Consider the following 10,982-nt stretch of genomic DNA (forward strand, 5'->3'; position numbering starts at 1 on the left):
TGTGCCTCTTTGTCGCTCGTTCCGCGCTCTCGCTTGCACTTCAAGCCTTAAATGGAACGCCTCAGAGCGAGGTAACGCCGCATGAGTCATGTTTTTTCGTGCGTGCAGCCGGCTCCATCGAATTATAAGACGTTGTCACGTCAAAAGGGGCCGAAATTGTGAACCATTTCCTTTTAATATGAATAAATTAGAAGATGTAAGAAGCATTTGCGGTATATAATCATTAACAGTGGTATTCCTGTGGTCAGGGGCGCAACAACGTTACAGTTTGACTGGGTGCTCCCCCAAGCCGAAAATGTCGAGCTTGAACTATTTGAACCGAACATTCAAATTGGTTTATTATCTGAATCGACTGGAATTGACTGGGTACCCAACCCAATCGAGTGGGTGCTCAGGCACCCGTGGACCCCCCCCCCTTGTTGCGCCTCTGCCTGTAGTAGAGTTCTTAGGAAAATAATTAACTACAACAGTATCTTCATTTTTCTTGCAAATTGTATCTGTTTTGTTTTTTGTTACGATTTGTGCTACAATTTTTTTAAGTGTGTCATACAAATTAAAATTGGCTTGAACACTGTAAAGAGCTATATTTTGCGTGTCCAAAGTTGAAAATTGGTTAAAAAGGACACGACATTGTGAATCATTTCTGATTTTGCAAACACATTCTCGTCAAAACACATGTCACCTTGATATTTCGCTGGGCTTTTATATGAAATAAGTTTAAATTAGAGGCGAAAACCATAGTACTGTTTAACTTTTGCTTAATTCCTATGTTTGCATTTAGCATACTATCTAGTCTTCGCCACTGTGATGCCACTTGAAGATGCAATAATCCAGCTGAACGGTTAGTTAACCGCAACGAAAATTTTAATTATGCGTAATGTTTGCGGCATGTAAATGTTAGTGGCCGAAATAATTTCGGAATCTGCTGAAGCTGATTTATACATTTTGCTAATTGAGCATTCCGAAATTGCTCAAATGACGAATATGAGTATACTTCGACAAAAAGTGATTATAAAAAATTCTGACTAAAACGGAATACGAGCCCTCGTCTATAAAAATGGCTATAATGGCTATGGTTATATCTGAAGAAAATGGTTTTTATAAACTAAGCACAGTTAATGGCGTTTTAGAGAAAATTTACACCAACAATGAGTTTCAGATTAATAGCATTTTCATTTTTGTGTAACGAGCTGGTGTATTTAATTGTAAGTAAAAATCTTTTTTACATTTGCCTTAAAATGAATTTATATTTGCGGAAGACATTCCCCTAATGTCATGTTCAATGAGACAGATTGTTATTAAGGATCTCGAAGCAAGAGTTCATAAGTTTACGGGATTGCAAGAAACAATGTCAAAATAAAAAGTGCAAATGTGTTTCGAGCAACGGCAAATGTAACAGGAAGTGTTATGTTAGTTCTTCTTGTTGCAATGAATTGATAATATTAAATTTTTCATTCGAGTTATAAGCTGCTTCCGATTGTGAGAAGTGAATATTGCTTTCCTTCATAACTACAATTCTATTAATTGAAATTTTTTTCTTAATTAAAAACTCAAACTCGAGGACTGGGCATTCCTAAATTGTAAAATCGGCGAAATGCATTAAAACTAAAAAGGATCTCCTGCCGAAGTATATTTATATTCGGAATTTGACTCCGAATTGCTCAGTTCGCGAAGTGTGTAAATCAGTTTCAACAGATTTAGATATGGAATACATTTCTGGAAACTGCTCATTTGGATTTGATCATGTCGCGAACTGAGTAGAATTTAGAATATGAGTCTAAAATCATCATCATCATAAGGTCGTCAGTCCTAAGACTGGTTGGACACGCACCTCCACTCTTTCCTATCCTGAGCTAATTTTCGCATTTTCCTAAAACTAGAACAACCCACATCCTTAACTATTTGCGAAGAGTAATCTAATCTAGGTCAATCTCTACTAGTTAACTCCTGTTTCTGCCTCTAATATATGCCTCAGAAGGTGTCCTACTAACCTATCTCGTCTATTTAATATTGACTTCGATGAAGTCCTCTGTTCTCTTATTCTTTCTAATACCTCTTCATTTCTAACCTTCTTTATCTACGGTATCCTCATCATTCGCCTGTAACACCACATTTCGAACGCTTCTAACCTTCTCTTTTCCGCCGCGCCCACCGTCCATGTTTCGCACCCGTACAGTTCCGCGCTCCAAACATACACCTTTAACATACTTTTCGAATTTCTAAATTAATCGTTCCCGGGCATAGAAGTGACTTTTTTATTTTAATTGAAGGCGACTCGACCCTGCGCTATCCTCTACTTCATATCCCTACTACTCCTTCCGTCTTGACGTATCTGACTTCCTAGATACCTAAAATCAGCCATTTCTTCTAATCTTTCGTCTCCTGTCTTTATGTTCGCTCATTCGCTGTTTAAGGAGTTTCAAAAGGGGGATTTTTGAATACTTAAAAATTAATTGTTAAGAATAAAATGTATTTTTTGTTATGTATTAGCAAAATGCTAAATATAAAATATAATTGTAATTGTATTGTAATTCCCTACTTTTTCTTCCCTTGCATACTAGTATTTTTATTTTACTTTATTAGGGTACAGTATGATACTTATAAGTATTATGCAGCTCTGTGTAGCTCTTTTGAATAAATATTTGCTTGGTTTTGACATTTTATAATATGTAGTGCTTTTTTAATTTTTTTATAGCTTTCATTTCTTCCCAACTATAAGTTAAGTACATCCGAAAGATCACATAATATATATTTTGGTTCGCAACTGTTTCATCTTTTAATTAAAAACTTCTTGTTAAGAAAGAATCTCAACATGCTTTAAAATTATTCGTCAACTCATTCTCGGGTATGTTCCATTTTTTCTTTCCATTATTTCTCGTATTGTATGAATATATGTATACACTGTACATTTAAATAAATCTTTTCGAACTTTCTTCTAATTATTTTCTGAGTTTCGGTGTAATGATTTACTCTTTTCTTTTGTTGGCTGGTGCACTTGTATTTTCCGTTTGGCGATATCAATGTGAAATTTGTTACAAGTCCGTAATTAGAGCGCACTTGTGTTCGATTCGGCACACGTTGATGAATTACCGGATAGAATTCGCAGTAGTACGTGAGCTATACTTGAAATTTGGATTCTCCGATGCTGTATTAATACAACGTAATTATGATTAATTACCGCACATTTCAGGGATAATTGAATTACGTACCGATGAAATGTCGACATTAATTCTGTATAGAGCTGCCGATGCGATGACTACAGATTTTATAGTGAAATTGATTTTCATTTTTCGCTCCCGGCCACGTAGAACTTTCCGAAAAATTCGTAAACAAATGTTTAGATTTTACTTTTTACAATGTTGTCAAATAACAAGAAAAACAATAACTGTAGTTACATGCATGTGGTCAGTGAATATTGATATATGTATATCACGGAGAGGAAAATCTTAGATAGAAAAATTACCATGCCCATCATTGTAAAGTGGATGAAAGAAACATGCATTGAGAAAATTATAAGAGAAGTTTCTAAAGTTTTCTAGAAAGTATACGAATTTTTACTGTGCTAACATGGTAATTTTGCCACTCTCAGTCAAAGACACGCAGATTATGCGACAGCAATATATTTTTTACAAGATTTTTCTCTTCGTGATGTCGATCGATGTAAAACAGTCACATACTAACTTTAGAATTACTTCTCATATTATTTTACATTTGTTTGTCAGATTTTGATATTTCTGTTTGAAGAGGACAGAGACAAAATGTCTAAAGTCAGATTTTGTGTAAGTGCGTCAGGTGTTAAACATTCATACATTTTAATCTTTGTGATGCCGATCAATGTAAAACAGTCACATACTAACTTACTAACTTCAGAATTAGCTGAACCCCCTTCTTATTTTTTCAAGTTCATGATTTTGAGAATTTGTGACTGTAGAAACGAAATAAATGGGTTATTTATCAAGGAAGCAGTTGTAGCAGTTTGCAATACAAAGAGAACTAATGTCGAGCATTATTATTCAGGCCTCTAGCAATGTATTGTGCTTTGGCAGGGGTGCAACTGATTAAGCAACTGTTGTACTTTAATTTTCAAACTAAAGTTTTTGATACACATACAAATCCCTTACGTACAAATAACATTGTTCATATCTACACGGATGTAATTGTGCAAAAATATGCATGTATAAATAAGAAATAAAAGAAGCACCTAATCCAATAGGTTAATAAGTATTATTAGCTTAGATACTTGAATTCGCCTGTGTTTAATTTTTGTCCATAAATTCACCAATTTGTTTAAGTTAAGAACATCGGAAAGGTCTCTATCGCTTTTTATCATTAGGGCATCAAGTCTCCTTTTTCATGGTGCACTATGACCGAATTTGTAAGTATTTTAAGTAAACTAAATTTTCTATTATTCGGAGTCACCGAATAACTCGCTGTAAACATTAGCTGACAAAGTCGAAAAGCTTCTCCAATAGCTATTTTATGTTTAGCAGCTATCTTCTATATTCAAGTATGCAAGGGAAGAAAAAGTAGGGAAAGAGTAAATATAAAGGTAGGAGACGAAAAAATAGAAGTGGCCGATTTTAGGTATCTAGGAAGTCAGATAAGTCAGGACGGAAGGAGTAGTAGGGTTATAAAACAGAGGATAGCGCAGGGTCGAGTCGCCTTCAAAAAAAATAAGATGCTTCTATGCTCGTGAATGGTTAATTTAAAAATTCGAAAAAGGTTGTAAAAGTTGTGTATGGAGCACAGCATTGTACGGGTGCGAAACATGAACAGTGNTTATAGACACGTGGATAGAGAAGGTTTGAAATGAAGAGGTATTAGAAAGAATAGGAGAACAGAGGACTTTATGGAAGTTAATAAGAAATAGGCGACATAGGTTAGTAGGACACCTCAGGCATGAAGGTCTAGTCAGAGACATTAGCAGAAACGGAAATTAGCAGGGGTAGAAGTAAACCTAGATTAGATTACTGTTCGCAAATAGTTACGAATATGGGTTGTCCTAGTTTTAAGGAAATGCGAAGATTAGCTCACGATAGGAATGAGTGGAGGTGCGTGTCCAACCGGTGTTAGGACTGTCGACCCTATGATGATGATCATGATGAGCTATCTTCATGATATCTTGCACGTAAGAGCAATTAGCTTTCTGGCATACTTCAAATAATATCTCTAATTGCGTAAAGAACGCTAATGAATCAGTCCTGTGGTATTTTTCCGTACCAAAACAGTGTTTACATATATACATTGTGCAGATTTGCGAATTATCCGCTCAAGCCTCTATTGATGGTATAAAATGCCTCTATAACCGCCTCACTTTGGGTATTTGACTAGAAATATTGACCAAAAGCCTGATTTCTTGATGAAGGGTAATCTCTACAACTTACGAGAGTTCAGTGAACATCGAACTAAGGACCGATATTATTGTTATAGCTCCTGTGCCCTTTTGTAATCTTATTATAAGCCCATACAAGAATGCTTTTCGAGTTTCTCAAGCAGATTTACCTACAAGCATTTTTACATGAAAATATGGGAGATGTCTATTTTGAACATATTTACTAATTGATAACACAAGTTGAAAAAGCCAATTAGAAGCAGATATTGGGGAGGGGAGTATTCTCCTCTTTGGCTATGGGTGTGTTACTATAAGTGTAGCAATGTTTTATTTATAAATGTTTTGTGTGTTTTGGATATGCACGTTGCAATTTTCTGGATAATCTCTAATGGGCTAATGTATAAAAGGTTATCGGGTATTTAATGGAGTACGAAAGGTGTGGATTAGCTTTAAATTTAATAGTTAATTCAGAACTTTATGGTTCATGGCTCTCTTTGACAACAATTATTGATTTTGATTGACGCAATTTAAACAAGAATAATGAGGTTTACAGGCGCGTTAAACCGTTGACGTGAAATATGCATAGAACACTGATGCCGTGTTACGCACAATATCGATTAAATGTTCGAATATTAATCTATTCTAATACAGGAAAATTAAATTAAGATATATGCACATAATTTTAATAATGAAAGATCAGTAGGTAATATTACATAAAGTTCAAGGCAATTAAGGGTTGGAAGGTTTTTATTTATGAAGAACCAACATCGGCGTTTCGCCTTTATTTGGGAGGCTTTTTCTAGGTAGGTTCTTTAGTTATGTAAGAAAAAGTTCCAAATAGTTCGGTGCTTGTAACTGGTACATAATATTAATATAAACATTGATTTAAACAACATGAATATCAATAAAATCCTAAGCTAAAGTATAAAATATGCAGATTTAATCACTGTCAGATATTGCAGAGCTATAAGTTCACAGGGAAGACTAGAGAGCACCCTTAGTATGACTGTTTTAGCAATCAGAAATTAAAAATGTTTGGGGTCAAAAAGAAGTGTAACGGTAACCCTTATGAATAATCTGACTTTACACACATTGTCCCCGTCCTCTTCAAACAAAATTATCCAAATCTTTTAAAGGAGTTTTAAATCATGCATGTTTAAGTACTTGTAATTGTTAGTATCATAAATTGCATTGACTTGTGTTAAGAAGGAATGGACATTTTGTCCCAACCTGTTGAATTTTGAATAATGTGCAAGTTTATATACCTGTAATTTTTACAATGAGAAATTGTAAAGTTTTAGTTTCCTAGGTAAGGAAAGTGAGCACCCTTATAAAAAATATGACTATTACACATTTTGCCCTCGCCTCTTACAGGCAAAATTAGCAACATCTGACGGATATATTATATACACCCAATGAATCTTGCAACCTTTACAAATCTGAAATTTTTACAATCCAAAGGGAGAGACTTTTCACATTTTGGCGCCGTCTTTTACAAGCAAAATTATCACTCTCACGAACGAATTTTGTATGATATGCAATTTTGTTTAAAAAAGAAGAGGACAAAGTGTGTTAAGTGGGTAGTCTCAACCCTTTTTTCTGAATCTAAAACATTGCAATTCCTGATAGTAAAAGTTACAGATATTAAAACACTCATATTATTTTAAATTTGTTTGTCGTCTTTTGATAATTCTGTTTGTAGAAGATGGAGATAAAATGTCTATAGTCAGATTTTGTGTAAGGGCGCTTTTTACCCTCTCTCTCTACTCTCTCTGTGAACCTACGCCTTTGCAATATGTAATAGTAAAGATTACAGGTGATTAAATCTGTATACTTTAAAAATTCGTTGATCACATGGAAAGGAATGGGGACAAAATGTTCAAAGTCAGACCTTCTTCTGTTCTGTCTAGCCTTTTGAAACTAAACTATTACATTCAAATAGTGCAACGTAAACTATTTAGTGGCAGTAAGTCCCCACCAGATGGAGATACTTTGTCTATATTTGGGCATTACAGGTGTTTAATAGTAAAAATTGCAGGTGTAAAAACAGTCATAATATTCAAAATTCGTTTGTGGAATATTGAATATTCTGTTTGAAGAGGACAAGGAGAAAATGTGTGAAATCACATTCGTTATATAAAATTTCTTCACCCTTCCTTCTGAACCTTAAACTTTGCAATTTATGATACCAAAAATTACAGGTGTTTCAACATGCACTTTATCCAAAATTCACTTCCAGGTATTGCCGATATTGTCTGTAGAAGGCGAGGACAAAGCGTGTATAGTCACATATTCATTTAAGGGTCTTCCTACCCTTGTCTCTGGGGTGCTTTCTATCCTTCCTTCTGAACTCAAATATTTGTAATTTATAGCATAAAAGCTACAGGTATTTAAACATGCATATGAATGAAAATTTCTTTGACAAATTTTGATAGTTTTATTTGAAGAGGAGGGTGACAAAGTGTGTAAAGTCAGATTTTAATAAGGGTGCTCGCTACCCTTGTTTTTGGATTTAAAACTTTGCAGTTTCTGATAGTAAAATTTACGGGTGTAAAAACACTCACATCATTCAAAATTTGTGACAGATTTTAGTAATTTTGTCTGAAGGTAACGGAGACGAAATGTCTAAAGTCAGAATTTGTGTAGGGGTGATTTTTATCCTTCCTTCAGAACCCAAAGTTTTGCATTTTAGTACTGAAAATTATAGAGATTTAAACATGCATACTATTCAAAATTCGATTGTCAGATTTTGATAGTTTTGTTTGTAGAGGGTTGGAACAAAATGGGTGAAGTCAAATCTTTAGTAAGGGTGCTGTCCACCCTCCTTTTTGAACCTAGAACATTATAATTAAATGGTACAAGTTAAACTATTTAGTGGCTATAAGTCTCCACCAGATGGAGATACTTTATCTATATTTGGGCTTTACAGGTGTTTAATAGTAAAAATTGCAGTTGTAAAAACAGTCATAGTATTCAAAATTCGTTTGTGGAATTTTGAATATTTTGTTTGAAGCGGACGAAGACAAAATGTGTGAAATTAGATTCGTTTTATAAAATCTCTTCACCCATCCTTTTGAACCTTAAACTTTGCAATTTATGATACCAAAAATTACAGGTGTTTGAACATGAATTTATCCAAAATTCAACTGCCAGGTTTTGTCAATATTGTCTGTAAAGGGTGGGAACTAAGTGTGTACAGTCACATTTTTATTATATGGGTTTTCCAACCCTTACCTCTGAATCTAAAAGTTTGCATAACTGCTTATAAAACTGCAATATATGTTATTCAAAATTGGGTTGCTAGATTTTGACAATTTTGTTTCAAGAGGACGGTGACAAAATGTCTAAAGCCAGATTTTGTGTAGGGGTGCTTTCTACTCTTCTTTCTGGACCCAAATCTTTGTAATTTATAGTATTAAAAATTACAGGTATTTAAACATGCTTACTATCCAAAATTTGTTTGTCAGATTTTGATAGTTTTGTTTGATGAGGAGGGTGACATAGTGTGTAAAGTCCAATTTTTAATAAGGGTGGTCTGAACATTGTAATTTCTAATAGTAAAAATTGTAGGTATTAAAACACTCAGATTTTGGTAATTTTGTTTGAAACGGACTGAGACAAATTGTCTAAAGTCAGATTTTATGTGAGGGCGTGTTTTACCCTTCCTTCAGAACACAAATTTTGCAATTTATATTATTGAAAATTACAGATAGCGATACACTACCTACATTGTGACATTACAGGTGTTTTTCAATATTCGTTTGCCGGACTTTGAAGGTTTTGTTTGTGGAGAAGGGAGATAAAATGGGGAAAGTCAAATTTTTTTATATCCGTTGTCTTTGCCCCTTCGTTTTGAACATGAAGCTTTCTGATATTAAAAATTACGGGTGTTTAAACCTTGACAAAGAAGGCGAAGACAAAAGGTGTGATATCAAATGTTTTGTAAGGATGCTATCTACCTTTCTGCAAATTCTGATAGTAAAAGTTACAGATGTTTCGATCTGCATATTATTCGAAACTCATTTGTCCGATTTTGATCATTTTGTCGGCAGAAAACGAGGATAAATATGTAATGTCATATTTTTTAGAAAGTTTCATTTGAACCTAAAACTTTGCAATATTTAATAGTAAAAATTACAGGTTTATAAACTTTCATGTTATTTAAAATTCCTTTGTTAGATTCATGATTTTCTTTAAAGAGGACAGGGAAAAAGTTGAAAGTAGTTTTTTTATAATTATCCTGTCTTCCTCGCCTTTTGGTTGTAAAACTTTTTGCAATTTCTGAAAGTGAAAATTATAGTAGTTAAAATTTGCATATTTTTCAAAATCTTTTGTCAGATGTAAATAATTTTGTTTGTGGAGGATAGCGATAATTGTGTTCTTGACCCTTCCTTTTGAATTAAAAATTTTAATTTTTTGATAGTAAAAGTATTATAACGTATTTTCAAATTCGATGACGGTGTGAACAGTCCATGTGAAACCAATAAATTTCAAAACTCCAATTTAATACCTACCTACTTTCTAAAAGTTAGTTGATATAACTACATATTTTGTAATGTTTTATAAAATTGTAAATATATTTTTGAATAGCAAATGGAAAAACTGTACAATGATGTGAATTTGAAGCTATGCACGCATTGCACGCCCGATATCGGCAGGCCTAAATGATAAAACGTAACAATCAGACATGTAGCAATTAAAACCCCGTGCATATCACGGATGAGAAACGCATGTCTACATTCATTGTGCTCAAGTGCTCAGATGCAGACCTAAATCGTGATCATGAGCCTGCACAGTATGAATGTAAGAAATGCATATCTTGGAATTCATAATTAGCTTAAAATCGTACCTACATTCTGAGCCATCTAAAGTGGCAACTCATGCTTAAGTGCAATTATAACTTTATGGTACTATACAAAGCTCAAAATAGTTTCAAAACTTTAGAAGGATGAATTCAAACGAATGTGGAATACTCTGTTTTATCGAAATATGGGAAATTCATAGGTAGTACAACATTTTTTGTGGAACTTAAGCTGCAAAGATAAACTCAATAAGGGTAATTGTCCCTTAACATTGCCACTAAATAAAATTCTGACTGTCTTCCTTATTTCTGCGGATGTTAGCCATTCGAAAATAAATCTTCTGGAAGTTTTATTACTTCAGCCACCACTTTACGTGGCTCACAGTTTATGTATTGAGAAATTCTGGTCCAAAAGAATTCTGGAAAGTTGGACAACTTTTTAACAAACAGAATTAATAGAAGGCGAAACTAATTTTTTAAACATTAATGTAATTAACTATTTATCTGCACCTTAAATAAGTTTCTAGGAGTGTGCTTTACCTTCGTTTTATACGAGAACAAGAGAAAAAATTAAATGTACATTTTTACGACATGAAGCGATAATAAAGTTTCAGTCATTCGTTTGAAACAAAGGGTGAGGGTACAATTTAACGTTTCATGAAGCTGTCTGTTAGGAAAAGTACATAATTTCACCTAGCCACCGACTGAAAATCGAATTTCGAGATAGCAAAGGCATCTAAACAGTCGACTGGCTGGGCTGCCTGTCCGAGAATAATTAGTATGACCTTTTCGTCGGGAATTTCATTTCCAACAGAATCGTCAGCGTTTATTATTGACGTATACTTAACG

Source organism: Agrilus planipennis, unplaced genomic scaffold, assembly GCF_000699045.2.
Source record: "Agrilus planipennis isolate EAB-ADULT unplaced genomic scaffold, Apla_2.0 scaffold503, whole genome shotgun sequence".
Lineage (NCBI taxonomy): Eukaryota > Metazoa > Arthropoda > Insecta > Coleoptera > Buprestidae > Agrilus > Agrilus planipennis.